Raw genomic sequence first — 16691 nt, 5'->3', positions numbered from 1 at the left:
ATTGTTTAGTAATATGTAACGTACGGATGAAAGGTGCCATCTTATCTCTCCGGTGTAACAAACCCCAATACAACAAAGTCCATCTTATCCCTCCGATGTAACGAACCCCCATTGTAACAAAGTCCCCATTTCAACGAACGATATATTTCAGCTCGGCCAGAGTTACAGTAAAATGCATGGAACACAACCCCGGTATGACGAATCTCGGACGCATTGCAGAAGCCCAAAAGTAAATCTTCCCGGATAATAACGAATGCAATGTCATCACTCGAAGGGAAACAGTTTAGCGGAGATGGAATCCCCTTAATTCTATTTTATTCCCCCGTAAACCGTAACCTATGACAACAGTTATGGTGAGACTCTTTTAATGAGGGAGTCCATTCGTTGCAGGTGACCCAATAGTTGATATAATGCCCCCCTCCCACTCCCCCACAAAAAAGCAAACAAAAGAAATAAGAATGATCATTTAAAGTGATTTATATTCACTTAATTCTTTTTGTCTTTATCAACATTTCAAAATTACCAGATTGCTCATGGGTCAAATCCTGATACTACCGAGGATTTTGTTAGTTCTCCAGTCACACATTCGTTACTGAATCCCAGTTATAACGAAGATATTTTGCCATTCCACTAGCACTTTGTTAAATCGTGGGTTCTCTGTACGGCGTGGTATATAAACCTTCAAAAGTATCTCCATGATCTTGTAGTTCACGCCATGCTTATTCCAGACCAACAGGCACAATGACTTTACATCAAGCATTGGCTGATCGTACGTGTAGGTTAACATTAAGACTAATTCCTTTCATGTTTTGAATCAGTTTCCTAACCCAACTTCCTCTAATAGTAAATCTAAACAATAAAAACGAAAAAGGTTTGCACCACCCAATCCCCTCAAGAAAAGGATGTTTTCAATACGTCCGTGACGCACCTCATACATCCTACATCGAAAATGACTTTGACAACCCACCCCCATCCCCACCCCCCTCCCTAAAGGAGATGTAAAAAAAACTGACGACCTGACATGACCCAAAGAGTTGACCAGTCTTTACACTGTGGTGCAGCGCCAAAAATTAGTATCTACAATCCAGCAAACTACTAGCCAAAATAATACGGAAAAAAAACATGGAGGGGAAAAATGAGAGAAGTAAAAGTGAATCAGGGGGCAACCGGGTTTGAACCGGTGACCTCTCGATCTGCAGTCGAATGCTCTACCACTGAGCTATGCCCCCGTTTACGAAATGAGTCGCCATAGGTTGTTAAGCGTTGTTAACCCGAGTTTTCCTCCAAGAAGGTAATTTCGTTTCCTAATGTGAAGAAACACAACTTAAGTCTGTCTTGACTTTTGAGAAATAAACATCGTTGTTATGCTTCTAAGGGACAGAAAATGAATTAAAATTACTGCACTACTGTACTTGTTTGCAATGCCAGAAATCTAAAATCCCAAATAATGCGGGCAGCATGGTGAGGCCCCCTCCCCCTCCCCCCAACAAACACATATGAATAATAAATAATCGCGAAAAAGGAAACAACGAGAGAAAAAAAGAATCGTAAGGTAAGAGAAAAGAGACAAGAAAAAAAAAACGATCGAAACTAAAAAAGGGGGCAACCGGGTTTGAACCGGTGACCTCTCGATCTGCAGTCGAATGCTCTACCACTGAGCTATGCCCCCAACGAACGGTATATCAGTTAAAATTTATCAAGGATTTCAAAATGGTAAAATGAAAATGAACAAAACCCAGTTTGGTCAGCGTTTTTTTTTTTATTTTGTTTTATTATTACTAAAATCATATTTTGTATTCTCTGAAAATTAAACCATTCGCTGATATGTTAATTTTACCAAGTGAATAATTAACGTGACTTCTAACAATTAACGAGAGTCAACCGTTTTCACTAAACAAATGTTTTCAACCACTGAACATTGTCGACACAATCGCTTTTTAATTTATTGTGTGAAATGTAAAAGTACTCAACGAAAACAAACATTGTAGTTTTCGTATATATGGCGTGCAATTTGAATAATATTTGAAAAAAAAAAAAAAATAGCTGTAGAATCTGTTGCAGCGTTTTAAAATTGAAAAGTCGTTGGTATTATTCTATTTCCTGATCCTTTTTTTGGGAACGACTGCAACTTTACAGATCTGTACCAATAAAATATTGTCAAACGCTGGAGCTTGCAGGTAAATCTTCTGTTTATTCATTGTGGGCGTTTTTAAACGAAAGTCAACAAACGCCTTTTATCGATTCCACTGATTTTGGGCTGTTATGATTAACAGGAGTTGTTTGCATTGGTCTGCACCAGGTGCTCTCTTCTCAAAGTTATCTTTTTCAAATCTCGTTGACCGTCTCACATTAGTGTTTCGGTTTGCTTCAAACACTCGATCACTTCAGTCAGCTCAGTGAAAACTTTGCTATTTGACAGTCGTATTGCTATTAGAGGAAAGCTAAGGGCAATCGGATACCGAAAGCTCCTTGCAAGGTTCAAGGTTCATTTATTTCACACTATTTACACAACATTAACATAAAAAGTAAAGTATTACAACAGATAATTACAAGATAAAAATAAATACAGTACAAATTATAAAATGTGTGTTCCGTTTTACCCATTTGCTAAGATATAATCGTTTGAATAATCGGACAGAGGCATTATAATTCAAAATAAAGATACAATTTGAGTCTGAGATATGAAAATCTGATCGTAAAGAAGAAATAAGGGTTTTGACAACAATTTTACAACCACAACAAGCCTCATTAACTTACAAAAAAAATACTTAATTTATTACTGCATTTGCACAGCTGTTCATCTGACGTAATTGGACCTTTCTAGGTAAATATTTTGGCTTATTAAAGTAATGTATTATTGTTCAAGTTCGGACCTCTTTCTGTGAAATTTCATTGAGGTAACATTGATTGCCACAACTCTGATTATCAGCTGAAGTGATTTGTCCTTCTACCTGAGAATAAAAGGTATGTAAAAACTCCTAGTGGTAAAATTTTGACGGGAACTTCAAATTTTGGATTGTTTTTGGCTTATCAGCTGTTGCTCTGTTGCAAAAATACAGGTCTATCCTTCGTTAGTTGTTAAGATATTGATATGTTAAAGAATAACAGTATTATAACGCGACTTTTACAAAGCCGGGTCATACTACCTAATTCCATTCTGTGATTAAATCGTGAAATATAGCATTTCTTGAGGCATTTCTTGTCATAAGATGTTTGCAATATTGAGGTGAGGGCGTAACCGTTTAGAGGAAGTAACATAATTATCAAAACACTTCGCCTTGTTGTGATCTTTGTTCTTGGGAATCAAAATTTACGCTATGTACCAAATGAATGAAGGGTTTCTTCTTGCCTTGCCCTGTTGCACTTTGAAGATAGTGAAAGAACATGGGATTTATGATTCTACTGTTCATTTTTAAAAGGGCCGCCTCGTTGACCATTTTTTAAAAGAAGCAATTGAATCAGATAACGACTCCTCTAATATTGATAACGTGAAATTGGTTTAATTCCATCCTTCATACCAGTGCTAGTGGTGTTATTTACTAGTTACCAATGGTTTGCAATTTGCTGATCCACAAAACTATACGGACAACGGAATAATTGGAAGAAAATTGGACTATTCTTGATTTTTTTAACCCTCTTTAACCTAAAACAGAAATCTTTTAAAAAAAATCTTCAGGACATGTTGTTTGGCATGGAGACCTATCTAAAACTGACAACGTGCAGCGCGAACGGATGGCAAATCAATGTGATGCAGATTTCTTTGATTTCCTCCTGTTCCCCCAAAATTCTCCAAAGGGTTTGTTGCTATGAGTACCACTACAAAAATTGCCCAGATAGGACGAGAAAATTTCAATTCTGCTGTCCACTGGTTCACAAGGTAGAGTTCCATGCAGAAATAGGGCTTTTTATTAGCAAGATATGAGGGAAACGAATAGGGAAACGTCATCTGTACCAGGAACCTTTTTCCCGGAAATGTTATTTTCCTGCTGTGTTATTTTCATGATCTCGCCTGATTATTCACATCGGTGATGAAGTCCGAGTGATTCGAACAAAATATTCGAATGTTAAAATATTTTACTCTGAGTTTTGGAATTTTTTTAACGTTAAGGAACCTTTTTGTTGCACCACTGACAACCGGTTTCCATACAGATCATCACTAGGTGACGAAGATAAAAAAAATAAGTCACCCAGCTAAACATTGTTCTTTTCGAGATAATTTAACACGTAAATTAAAGTTAAAATTTTCTAGCTCCAAAATAAAAATCATGAGAAGTGGAGAGCATTTATCAGACCATTTCTTCAGCATTATTTTAGTTTACAAAGTTTATATAAATACGGAGCGGTCACATCAGTCTCTGACAAAAACTTCATTAGAGTCATTTTTTTCAGCAAACCTACCGTTTTTCAGTGTTTAAGTCATGTAGTTTGTAGGCTTCATAAAAGTGTAAGATTTGCCATTTTTATTTCCATATATACCCTGCTTGACATTGAAATTTGGGTCGGGAAAACGTCTTCGGGTTGTTTGTCATAATCGACTGTGAAGGAAACCATAAGTACTAAAAATTGCGTCTGTTTTGAATGGAAACCTGGAACTGGAAATGATGATGACACGCACGCCTCAGTTTCCTTTGTGAAAAAGTGAACTTTAAAAAACGCGGGAAGCGGGAAATCGTGATAGGTAGAGAAATATACAGCCAACCATCAAATTATTTCGATGAAATCGACCAAGCGAGTAGGAAAATATTATCCAAATTTTCTATAAGAAGCATGCAGATGAGCGCGCATAAAATTTCTGTTGTACGCCAGTGTTAACAATAAGAATTATTTAACTAATCCATTCTCGGATTTCTTCCAAAAGAATACGCATTTCGGGAAGTCTTGACCTATAAAATCCTTTAGTAAACGAGAAGAAATTCTTGGAAATCCTTTCGGCTTCTCCCCCTCCCCCCTCTCCCTGAATTTGAACGTTAATATATTTTTTTGATGCTCAAGCAAACGTTATCACAAACATTATCGCGACATTTTCACAATTTACCTGGGAACAATTTGATGTGGCAGTTCTGTGTCCGTAGAAACGAACTTTTGACTGAAGGCTTTCCAAAAACTGTATTTTTAAGAAAAATTACATTTGTTACAGTAGCTTCTATGCTTTTATCTCATTTCAATTTGCTAATAGCACAGCATGACAGTGACGAGATGCCTCTAGTGAATGACCACCTTCCCTGCTAGGCTTGTTTCAATTAAGTTTAATATTCTGGTGATCTTTCCCCTGAAGGTGTAACCATTTGCCGAGATGAAGCTCCTGACGTTGTTGTTAATTTATTCACTAACGGTGGATCTGAGCAGTAGTCAGTGCAGAATGGCGAATTGGTGGGGTAGCTTTGACCGCTGGGGTTGGTCGACGTGCGGATCGACCAAAGAATACATGACAGGGATGTACCGCAATACACACGGCGGCAATGACGATAAAATCTATTTACTTGAAGAAGTAAAGTGTTGTCAGGCCATCGCTCCAAATCGCGAACGCCAATCCACTTGTACATATGCAAACTGGTGGAGTACACTAGATTCGTAAGTATTAATCAAATACTTTAATGTCTACAGTATAACAACGGAAAAGGTCGGACCTTTAATTGGGGACTATAAACTTCAGACGAAAACATGTGGAAGGACTTATTGCTCCATGTAGAACGCTTTTCCTTGAAAGTTTGGGCGTGACACTGAGATGATACAGCGTGTAGATAATACTAAATTTATTGAACACAGTTGTATTTAGGCAGGTTACTTTGAAAGCACCGAAAAGCACGATCTAGGAACACAAGAAAGTAAATAATACGTTATTGCTAACGCGCCTCTGCATTGTATCTTAAACTTCCCTGGCGAATGTAGTCACACTGTCGACAGTTTTCAGAAGCCTTGCTTATTATGAAATGCTAGAATTCCAGTAATTTCATTTTTGCGTGTTTGTAACCTAAATATAAATTAAATAACATGTTTGGTGTGCGTTCTTGTTCGGACAGAACAACTTCGCCATTGTTTGATATATATATATGTTTTTTCTTTTCTTTTTCTCTGAAAGTTTATTTGTCCGAAATGTAGTGGTCTCAAATAGGTCTTCCATAAGGGAGTAAGCACTTCAGGGATAGGACATATAGTACTTGTTTAACGCTGTGTTATATGTCATAAAACCAAGCCGGTTCGGTGGAATGACCACATGTGACTTGCCTGATACACGTGACTGCCTTTGTTTTTTGCCACAGAAGTTTATATTTGAACTTAAACCAACCAATGTTTGGTAATTTTGACGATGTCATACGATAAACCTGTGATTTCAAGGTGATTTCTACAATGTCCAGGAACCGAAATAGAATAACTAACGTTTTGCAATCAGTCACGAATTTGTCCCTGTAGTACGAGGCAACGAACAGATTAAAATGCTTTCACTCAGTGCCTGCTTAAATCTCTGTTGTTTTTTCTAAGCTAGGAGCGCTTCTAGGGAACGTTTCAGTTTTGACACATTTTGATGTTTTCAACGTCGCATGTTTCGTGTCGTTTGTTTAAACTATCTTTTGTTTGTTTGTTTTTTGTTGTTGTTTTTTTTTTTACAGGAATTACAAGTGGGCCCTATGCCCAGCAGGTCATTTCCTTCAAGGCTTCTACCGAACTGAAGGTCACTGGCTGTATAACATTGAAGAAGGAAAGTGCTGCAAGCCTGCTGGCTTTCCCAATACATACGCAAAGTGTGTCGACCAAGACATTGGTTATCGTTCGATAAGGAGGGCCTGAGCAGCTGTGACGATGGATATTACATGACTGGCATTTATAGGGGTTCATGTGACAAGCTTTATTGTATAGAGAAGATTAGATGCTGTAAGATGTACGAAAGTAGGTATTTCACTTCGATACTTGCATTTCAGTTTACACTCATTGCAAACACCATCCGCATCTTACCTAGCTGTGATGCACCGTACCAAATGATATACAAACGGCAATATCCCTAATGTTTTTATAATATACATGCCAAGAAAATAGGAGTTATTGCCTCGCAACTCACAGAAGGCTAAAAGGGCATTTTCCAAATAAAAGAAACAGAACAACTTTCAGACTGATAGCATACCACGCCGTTTGATATAGCCCTCCATTAACGGCATGTCGTATTATATATCAATCCTATGGTACACCTTGCGATTTTGCCGTAACTAATTCAAATATGCCAAACAAAATGGACTGGGACGCAGTACCTCTGCCAAAATGCTGCGTTTAACCAAGTGTAGCTTATGAACTGCACGGAGTCAGAAACGGGCCGCCATGGAACAATCTCATACGGACCATATCACTATAGGCCAAATCACTATGGGCCACAGATCATTGTGGACCGAATTATTATGGAACAAAGTACCTCCGTTAGAAATCTCTCGACCCGACAATATAAAATTAAAATCATTCCAAACAAAATCGTTCAAGCATAGTTTATGATTCTGTACTCGAGTGATGATGTTCGTAATTGTGATAGCGATCATGATGATGGGAAGGACATCTACATCCATTGATGAACGCACTCCTATACAATAACAAGTGTGATTAATAAATGAAGTTGCGGGGTATAAAGAAAAGTACTTTAGTAGTATTCTTTAAAGTAAAGAAAAGTTCCTTTATTGTAACTATCTCCTCTATTAAGGTACGCTCGTATTAGCTAATGGCTAACCTTCTTCAGGGGCCTCTGAAGTAGGTTAGTTTTGTCTAAACGAAATATTGGGCAAAAAAATTATTTTAGCTGTCCAGTCAGCCTCCCATTTAATTTTGCGTTTTATTCAACATTGCTGATCCTGATCTGCATAAAGATTCGGCTACACTTTGCTACTGTTTGTACAAATGTTCCTTGCATTATTCGAGAGTTACCTTAATGATTTTATAGTCTAACAAATTTGTGGCAAATACATAGCATTCCATGATGTGTTTATTTTTTTTTAAGGTTCCCCACAACCTGCCAAAGGTAAGGATAAAAACATTTGTTGTCGTTGTAGATATGGAGCCGTGTACATGCCTTTTGCCGATGGCATACGAAGTATTTTCAATGTTTATTGATAACCCGTTAAGATAAAATTCGTTCCTCGTAGAACCATATTCCAGACAACTGAAAAAATTAATTGGAAAACAAACCTGCCAAACATGGTTTTCCCTTCGGTCGAGTTACAAGCTTCGAACTAAATCCATGTGAAAAGTAACAACTATTTCAAATATCTGAATCGAGTCTCTAAAGTTATGAGTTAATTTGAGTGAAAAATTATGCTGAAGTTACATTTAATCGTCAGAGTTCATTTCAAACAGTACAGAAATTTCCATGGTAAGGCATATTATGCTCCTCACCCAAACTACTGGGTACTTTTCGACATTTTCGACGCTTACAATACAATGACCGTAATTTGACTATGACTTATAATTTGCAAAGACTGCTATTTTGGATTAATTTTGTTTCAGAATGCTCATCCTACCAAGTCATTGACGATGCTACGAGGTCACGTGGTTACCAAACTAACAGCGGCCAATGCGACAAATCAATGGCTACCAAATGGTATCGATTCCAAGGCGCGTCCGGAACCCAGATGCCAACCTCTTGTGTAGCGAAAAATCGCTGCGGCACACATGCGCCGGGTTGGCTCTCAGGAACACATCCCACCGTTGCCCAGGGAATTCAGACCGCCAAAGTCTGCTTTCACTGGAATAGCAACTGCTGTCAATGGTCAACAAACATCCGAGTTAGAAACTGTGGCGGCTTCTTTGTTTATGAGTTAAAGGCACCACCAGAATGCGACCTGCGGTATTGTGGAAATGCAGGTCAGAAAAATAGAAACAAAGTCAAACAGATGAATACACAGACAGAGCGAAACCAACCAGAACGATAGACAGAAACGAAGAAATAATGAGTGAATGAATGAATCAATGACTGACTGACTGACTGACTGACTGACTAACTTACTGACCGACTGACTGACTGACTGACTGACTGACTGACTGACTGACTGAATGAATGAATGAATAAATGAATGAATGAATGAATGAATGAATGAATGAATGAATGAATGAATGAATGAATGAATGAATGAATGAATGAATGAATGAATGAATGAATTGATGAATGGACGAATGAATGAACGAACGAACTAAGGAATAAACTAAACTGAAATTGCAGAAATCTTTAAACTACTTTTTCCATATCTTGTGGACAAAAACGTATTTCTTCTTTTATGTTTTATTTGGATCACTAAGCCTTTTCACTGGTTTTGTTTTGTTTCAGGTCCAGGTCCCACTCTTGCACCGGGTAAGGAAACCGGTGATATGATCACTTCCTAGGGCACTATGGGCGAATTATTTGTTAAATTCATGGTAGATGATACTTAGGAACAATAATCATGTCTAAAGAATGACCAGGATGTAAATGATTTCTCACTCTATTTGTCTGGTTTCGTCTAGCGAAGAAAATACCAACGTTTTTAAGGCAACGATTCACCAAAAGATTTTTGTTCGCTTGAAATATAAGACGTTAAGACGATTTATTTTTAAACAACCATTTCGTAAGCCGGAAGTTTCGGTAGATTCATAAGTTTGGGAGAGTGACCTGTTGTCGACATTAATAAATTAATATTGCAATTCACGCTAAACTTGTTCCCAATACATAGGCGTTTTTTATGGCAATATGACTCATCCGGGCATTTTTAGGCCAAGAGGAACTATGTTCAATTATCAATTTTCTTCAATGAAAAATAAAACCACTGATCCTCCATCATTTGTCTATCAGCCAAACTACGCAGACAACGCTTGTCAGCAAAATTATGGTATACCTTATCATTTCAGAATGTCTAAACTACCAATACCTTGAAGATCCTTCGCGAGCACGAGGATACGAGGGTAACAGTACAACATGTGACGGTCCTTTGCCAACCAAATGGTACAGACTCAGTGATTCATCCGGGAGTGAGATGCCTACCTCTTGTGTGACAAAAAACCGCTGCGGTACGCACGCGCCAGGATGGCTTTCAGGAGCTCATCCCACTGTTGCTCAAGGCATCCGGTCTGTCAAAGTGTGCTTTCACTGGAGTGACAACTGCTGCATGTGGTCTACAAACATCCGGGTTCGTAACTGCGATGGTTACTACGTCTACGAGTTCAAGCCGCCACCAGCGTGCCATTTGCGTTACTGTGGAAATTCAGGTTAGACCATATTTCGTCTTTTAAAATATGTATTGGCCTATTGGCCCACAAAAGTCTATGCTGAAGGGATAGTTTTACCACCAACACAAGCACAGCTCAGGCACATCAATGCAAAATAATAATGATAAAAGTAATATATAATTATAACAAGAACCTTCCCAGAAATCTTTGCAACTGAAAATCGCAAAGGCCAAATAACTTTGTCAATTTGAAGCCAAGGAGGATGCCACACCACATGGAAATAACACTTGCCATAAATGTTCGTTATATCAAATTTAGTTTGATGACGTCATCAGTCATGTGACCACACCCAAAAACGCGTTTGACCTCATTGCGTCAAACTGCTTTCATATATAGTCTGTAGTACGCTGTTCGATGTAATGTTTCTTTGACATACGTGATGATGAAAAAGGATAATTAAAGTGCAAATTGGCTATTAGCTGATAATTCAGTTACTAATCTTCACAGCGCAGCAATTAAAATTATAGGGACAAACATATAACACGATGGCGTGCAAAGCGGGGAGACAAGTACAACCTTTCGTTTTAATGAACTTAACTGTGAAAAAGGGTGAACTGAGTTAAAATTTCATGATTGTAAGATTTTGACGTTCAGTTACTGGAGAGCTTTTCCTGTTAAAGCTTGAATTCTTTTATACCTTCTTTTCACAGCTGCTTAGTTGTGTTTATTACTGCGATGGTCTTTCATTCGCGCCAATTGGAGGCTATTGTTTATATATACTGTAGTTTGACCTTATAGGCCGAGTTTCACGGTCAAGCGCATGCGCGAGCAGACCGGCTCAAAAATAAATTGTACGGGTCGACACTAAATTCGAAGCGAGCTTGTGATGGAACAATCTGTTGAAATCGCGCCCGAATTTGGATCATGCGCTCTTCATTCTTCACTTTTTATAATCTTTGTTTCCTGTTGTAAATATAAGTTCGATTTTTGTAAGGTTAAAAGTGTTTTCGCATCCGAAAACGACATTTTTGTCGATGGATCGGCAAGGAGACGTCGCGGCCGACCGGCGACGGGACGTTCTGTGGACTCTCTGGAAGCACAGAAGTTAAAGCGGACAGAGTGGAGTGGATGTAGAAATCCTGTGTGGTTAACAAGATACGTCCACCAAACATGAAAAATTGGTAAAGAGATAAGTCTGTTTAAAATAGACAACGATTTCGGGGCACATCTGCTTTCGCTGGAAATGGCAAAGGTCACCAACTGGCTTTGGATGAACTCGCGAGGATTTTCTAGATTTCAATCGTACTGTTTGTTCATATGGAAGTCAACTGTCAAAAACGGAGAATTTAACGGGCAAACAGCATCAAACATCAGTGTTTTGCTTTGGATGGAAAACATTGTACAACACCGAGACGCGAAGCGAATAAATATGAGATCAAATGTGCAAGTTAATTGTAGTCGTCTATTAGCGGGCTCGAATAGCGGGCAGTAGAAAAAAATCCAAAAGATTTGCGGCAAACTACGAAATCTATTGTAAGGTATTCATTTATCTATAAAATTATGGTTATTGTGAATGGCAAGCGTACTTTTGATTTGCCACCATGGCAGAGTTTTCTCAAATGCATTCCAGCATCTCGGAAGGACGCTCAGTGTTGTTGTTACTAAACGGTCGCATCGCTTCTTGAAGATTGCGGATTTCTCGTTCTTCGCCTTCTCGCTGGTCTAATAAAATCAGGCTATCGAGCGTACACACTATAGTAAGTTTATCACTGAATGCTGATGAAATACTGGATTTAAGTACGTAAGTTTGAGGGAGCTTCTCGGCTTTTCGAACCGCGCGTAATAAAAAAAGGTCGATGGGGCGAGATATCGACATGGTACTAAAATAAAACCGTATACGTTCGCAAAAGTTCTGGCATTTCTTGAATGTCATGGGACATTTACGAAGCGGCGCTGCATAAATCGCCATGTGTTTTACATGGACAGCCTTTTTGTTTCTTTCTGAAACGTGACCGAAACACTGGCCGGTCAGTTTTATTTTTTCGCCAGCAAGTTATGAGACTTGCCCGCCGTATCCCGCCGGTGTTGTGTACTCGCTTCTAATTGGTCCAAAAACACTTGACTTGACAGCGCTTACGTTATCGCTCGCACATGCGCCGAACCGTGAAACTCTCCCTTTATATGGAAAACGATTACCTCAGGTGTCGCTAAGCTAATTTTTTTTTCAGCGGGAAGCGAGAGTTTCTTCTGAAAAATGGAGAAAAAAGAGAAAAGAAAGCAATACAAGACAATGCCATCTCAATATAACAACAATAAAAACCACAAAGTTCGGTTTGACACTATTTAATGGTACGTATCGCTGAAGTTTCCTTTAAAATCAGAAAAATTACACGATTTTACGATTTAGATCACATCAGACGACGACGACAACAAAAACAACCGCTTACCTTCAGAAATTTCAGGAAGGCCTGGAAATCCTGGCGGTAAGAGGTTAAAATCGATCAAAGAAATTTCTCAAGAACAGCTTAAGGCCTGCCTTATGTTTCTACGCATTTACGAGGACTTCAGTTACAAAAGTTCATCTATGAAATCCATTTTCCGTCGCTCGGCACCACTCCATTCGCGCTTGTTGGATATGAGATTGGTTATAGCCAACTCGGCGCAACTATTTACCATCTCATATCCAACGCGCGCTCATGGAATAATTATTAAATATTCTGATAAAAAGAAAAAGAGTGCATCTGATCCGCTTTTAAAAATCATTATATTTACTATTTTGATTTCAGACGAAAACAACTATTACTGAGATTATAAAAAAAAAATGGGGATGACCCAATACCAGGGCCCACCAGTTGTTCAATGCCCGATTAAGTTAACTAACAAATCAATAAAGTTTCTTCCAAAAGACGTTTGTCCCTTAGTTACGACTGAGACCATAATAAGACTACTGTAAGACTACTTAAACGCTCAGAATTAGCTTTTCAAAACATTTTTAACGAGCGAGAAGGAAACCTTGGTTAACTTTCAAACAGGAAACTATTTCTCCTTCTTAACTGAACATTAGAGCACGGTGGTCTGTAGCCTTTCTTCTATCTTTTTAGTTTCCCCTAACACATTGACTTTTCGTTACTTGCAGATCGAAACTTCTGTGCGCATAGCCAATGCAAGAACGGAGCCACCTGTGTTAATCTTCAGGGAAGTTATCGCTGCGCTTGCAAGTCCGGATTTTCTGGTGCTAATTGCCAAGCAGGTAAATTTAGTCTATGCTTTTACATGTACTAAGCCATTGGTGATTTGTCGTGGGGAGGGGAGGCGAAAGGTTGTCTGGCCGGGAAGGCTTGGTCGAAAAGGGTAGCAAAGTTGACTTTCTAAAAGACTCGCAATAAACCGAAACTGGCAGCAATTAGATCCACGCACAGCCATAGTTTGGCCTTTTGTACCACATGTCATAGGCGCGAAGAAGATATGTACGTATTAGAAAGGGTAAAAAGAGCTGAGCCCAAACTTCAGCGCAAAGGTTACGCTTGCCCCAATGACATAGCGGATATTCTTCTCTCTTTAGTCTTTGGTAGCTTATCTTTGAGGTATACGAAAAGGAATACAATGTTTTTTTTTTATGTGGAAAGGGTGCGTTTCCGTAATACTTGGTCTGTGACAGGGTAGGGAGTTAAACTTTCTGTGAAACCCTTCCCTTATGAAAAATTTAAAGTATCCTTCAAGTTATAGAATCTGTGATACTTTAATGCCATCCACTTCTAAGTATAATTTGTATTACCTGTTGTTTCTATGGTTATTGAGATCACGTGACTGACTGATTTACTGTGACTTTTATCAGCCTTTCCTGGGCTATGATTGCATTAATTATATAAATTAATGTTAGGGTTTTCCTCTTATTCAAAGATGTAAACGAGTGTGCCAACAATCCATGCAGGAACGGAGCTACCTGTGTCAATCTTCAAGGAAGCTACCGCTGTGATTGTAAATCTGGATACAATGGCAAAAACTGTGAGACAGGTGAGACCCATTTCCCTGGTTTAGTTGTAGGTATCACCAGGAATCTTATTCCCAAAGCGAAAGGTATCATGCATGGCTCAATTTAACCGTTTTCACACGAGAACTGAAGAAGACAACGTTTTGGAGCAACAAGGCGATCTTAGATGGAAAAGTTATCTTATGTGTTAAGTGGGATATTAATAAAAACATACATATTTTTTTCAACTAACAGGAAAACAAACGCTCGATTTTGAAAGATCATGTTTAGACGTAATAATAACATACTGCACTCGTCTGCTATTACCAAACTCCGGCGCCCTTGAAAAAGACATTGGGTCAGTTATTAAAAGACAGTTTAGACGGTGTTTAACAAAGCCTCGTTCTAAGCCATTTTCAATTTTGCCAACAGTCATATTTAAACATTGTCTGCTGCTGACAGTGACAAGAAGGCTTGCATCCCAGACAAGAAAACTATTTATCAACTTAAAATAAACAACTTATAAACAGATTTGGTGGCCCACTGATTGTCTTAAGCCGCGGCCTAAGTTAGACTGTTTAAATAATTGGCCCATTATCAGTACGGAATTTTGGCAGTAAATGTTCAGACTTCGCTTTCGCTGGAAGAATAAGATAGCTATTAACTCAGGCTAATCGGCTGGTTTCCTAATCGATTTAATTTTTAGACATCAACGAATGCTTACCCAATCCATGCCAGAACGGAGCCACGTGTGTGAATCTTGTTGGAAGTCACCGCTGTGATTGTAAATCTGGATACACTGGCAGCAACTGTGAAACAGGTTGGTACAGTGTTAATAGCAAATTATTAAATTCTCAGCCTCGGATATTGCATTTCTAGCGTTCTGATTGGTTCACTAAATCTCGGTTATCAGCTCATATACCGTAGTTTGACCTTATATAGAAAACGAAAGCCCCATTTGTCGCTAAGCTAAATTTTTTTCGACGGGAAGCAAAAGTTTCTTCAGAAAAATGTAGAAAAAAAAAGGAAAAGAAAGAAATACCAAACAATGCCATCTCAATATAACAACAATAAAAGCCACAAAGTTCGGTATGACACTATTTAATGGTACGTATCTCTGAAGTTTCCCTTAAAATCTTCAAAATTGCAAGATTTTACGATTTTTTAGATCACATAACAACAACAATAACAACCGGTAACCTTCAAAAATTTCAGGATGGCTTGCAAATCCTGGCGGTAAGAAGTTAAAGCCAATCGAAAAAATTTCTCAGGAAGAGCCTCATGCCTGCCTTTATGTTTTTACGAATTTACGAGGACTTCAGATGGTTCATCTATGAAATCCGTACGAGCGGCGGCCGTTTCCGTCGCTCAGCACCACTCAGCAAAACATTTGCACTAATGTGCACAGCTCTTACGCTTCTCAAATAAGCTTGAAGTTTAAAAACTTGCACTGAATGCTTGTCTCAGTGAGGTTGTACCTCGTACACTTGGACTTGCCTGAAGTGTTTTAAATCATCCGCGAGGAATTCAGTAAAGCATGAAAAAAGCCGTCCTTGCCCTGATCTCTTCCTTCGCTTCACAGTAGAACATTTGCTCAAATGTGCACATCTATTACGCTTCTCGATGAGCTGGAACTTCAAAAGCACTTGAATGCTAGTCTCAGAAAGGTTATAATTCGTACATTTATAAAACGTTTCTTGAATTTTAGATGTCCGACTGTGTCCGATTTTCTTCGCTTTCGATTTTTCATTCAACTCCGTTTGCAAAGCGCTGCACGTGTCATGTGATCATTAGGTTTCGCGCGCTTCGGTCGGAGGTTGCCTCAACATCCGGTCGTTTAAATTTGAAAGAAATTTTTTCCTAACATATAAAAATTCAACAAACTTCAACAGCAATGTCCAAACGCGGAGAATTTAATAAAACAATTATTCCATTCGCGCTTGTTGGATATGAGATTAGTTATAGCCAACTCGGCGCTTCGCGCCTCGTTGGCTATTTACCATCTCATATCCAACGCGCGCTCATGGAATAATTGTTAAATATCAAGCAAAGTGAACGGAAGGTAGCAACAAAAAATAAGAATAAGTGACAAGAAGAATACTGAAATCAGGGATTTGAAATTTGTAACTAATTTCCTGCACACAGTGTAACAAAATGTAAAATGTTGATATTAAATTTTGAATTTTCTATCTTCAGACATCAACGAGTGCTCGCCTAATCCATGCCAGAACGGAGCCACGTGTGTGGATCTTGTTGGAAGTCACCGCTGTGATTGTAAATCTGGATATACTGGATCCAACTGTGAGACAGGTTGGTGCAGTGTAAAAAAAGACAGATCAAACTCTTTTGTGCGAAAGGGAAACACGCAACAACCATATGAAGAGCAAGTAACAGATTTTGGATCAGGGATTTGAAATTTGTAATATATTCCATACGCACAGAATAACAGAATAAAAAATAATGCCATTGCTAAATTATAAATTTTCATCTGCAGACATCAAAATAAAAATATTGCTATTAAATTCTGACTTTTGCAGAGATCAACGAATGT

General features: G+C 38.5%; 2 non-coding genes and 1 pseudogene across 2 annotated transcripts; 1 reads left to right on the top strand and 2 right to left on the bottom strand.

Annotated features, from left to right (window-relative positions):
- Positions 1-1157: 1157 nt before the first annotated feature.
- Trnac-gca (transfer RNA cysteine (anticodon GCA)) lies at positions 1158-1229 on the bottom strand. The gene has a single exon. It is a non-coding gene; the product is annotated as a tRNA-Cys (tRNA).
- A 368-nt stretch (positions 1230-1597) lies between these two features.
- Trnac-gca (transfer RNA cysteine (anticodon GCA)) lies at positions 1598-1669 on the bottom strand. The gene has a single exon. It is a non-coding gene; the product is annotated as a tRNA-Cys (tRNA).
- A 3624-nt stretch (positions 1670-5293) lies between these two features.
- Positions 5294-16554, top strand: LOC146490044 (uncharacterized; annotated as a pseudogene).
- Positions 16555-16691: the final 137 nt, after the last annotated feature.

Source organism: Pavona decussata, unplaced genomic scaffold (assembly GCF_977016875.1).
Source record: "Pavona decussata unplaced genomic scaffold, jaPavDecu1.1 SCAFFOLD_2, whole genome shotgun sequence".
NCBI lineage: Eukaryota > Metazoa > Cnidaria > Anthozoa > Scleractinia > Agariciidae > Pavona > Pavona decussata.
This window is presented reverse-complemented; position numbering and strand designations above follow the sequence as displayed.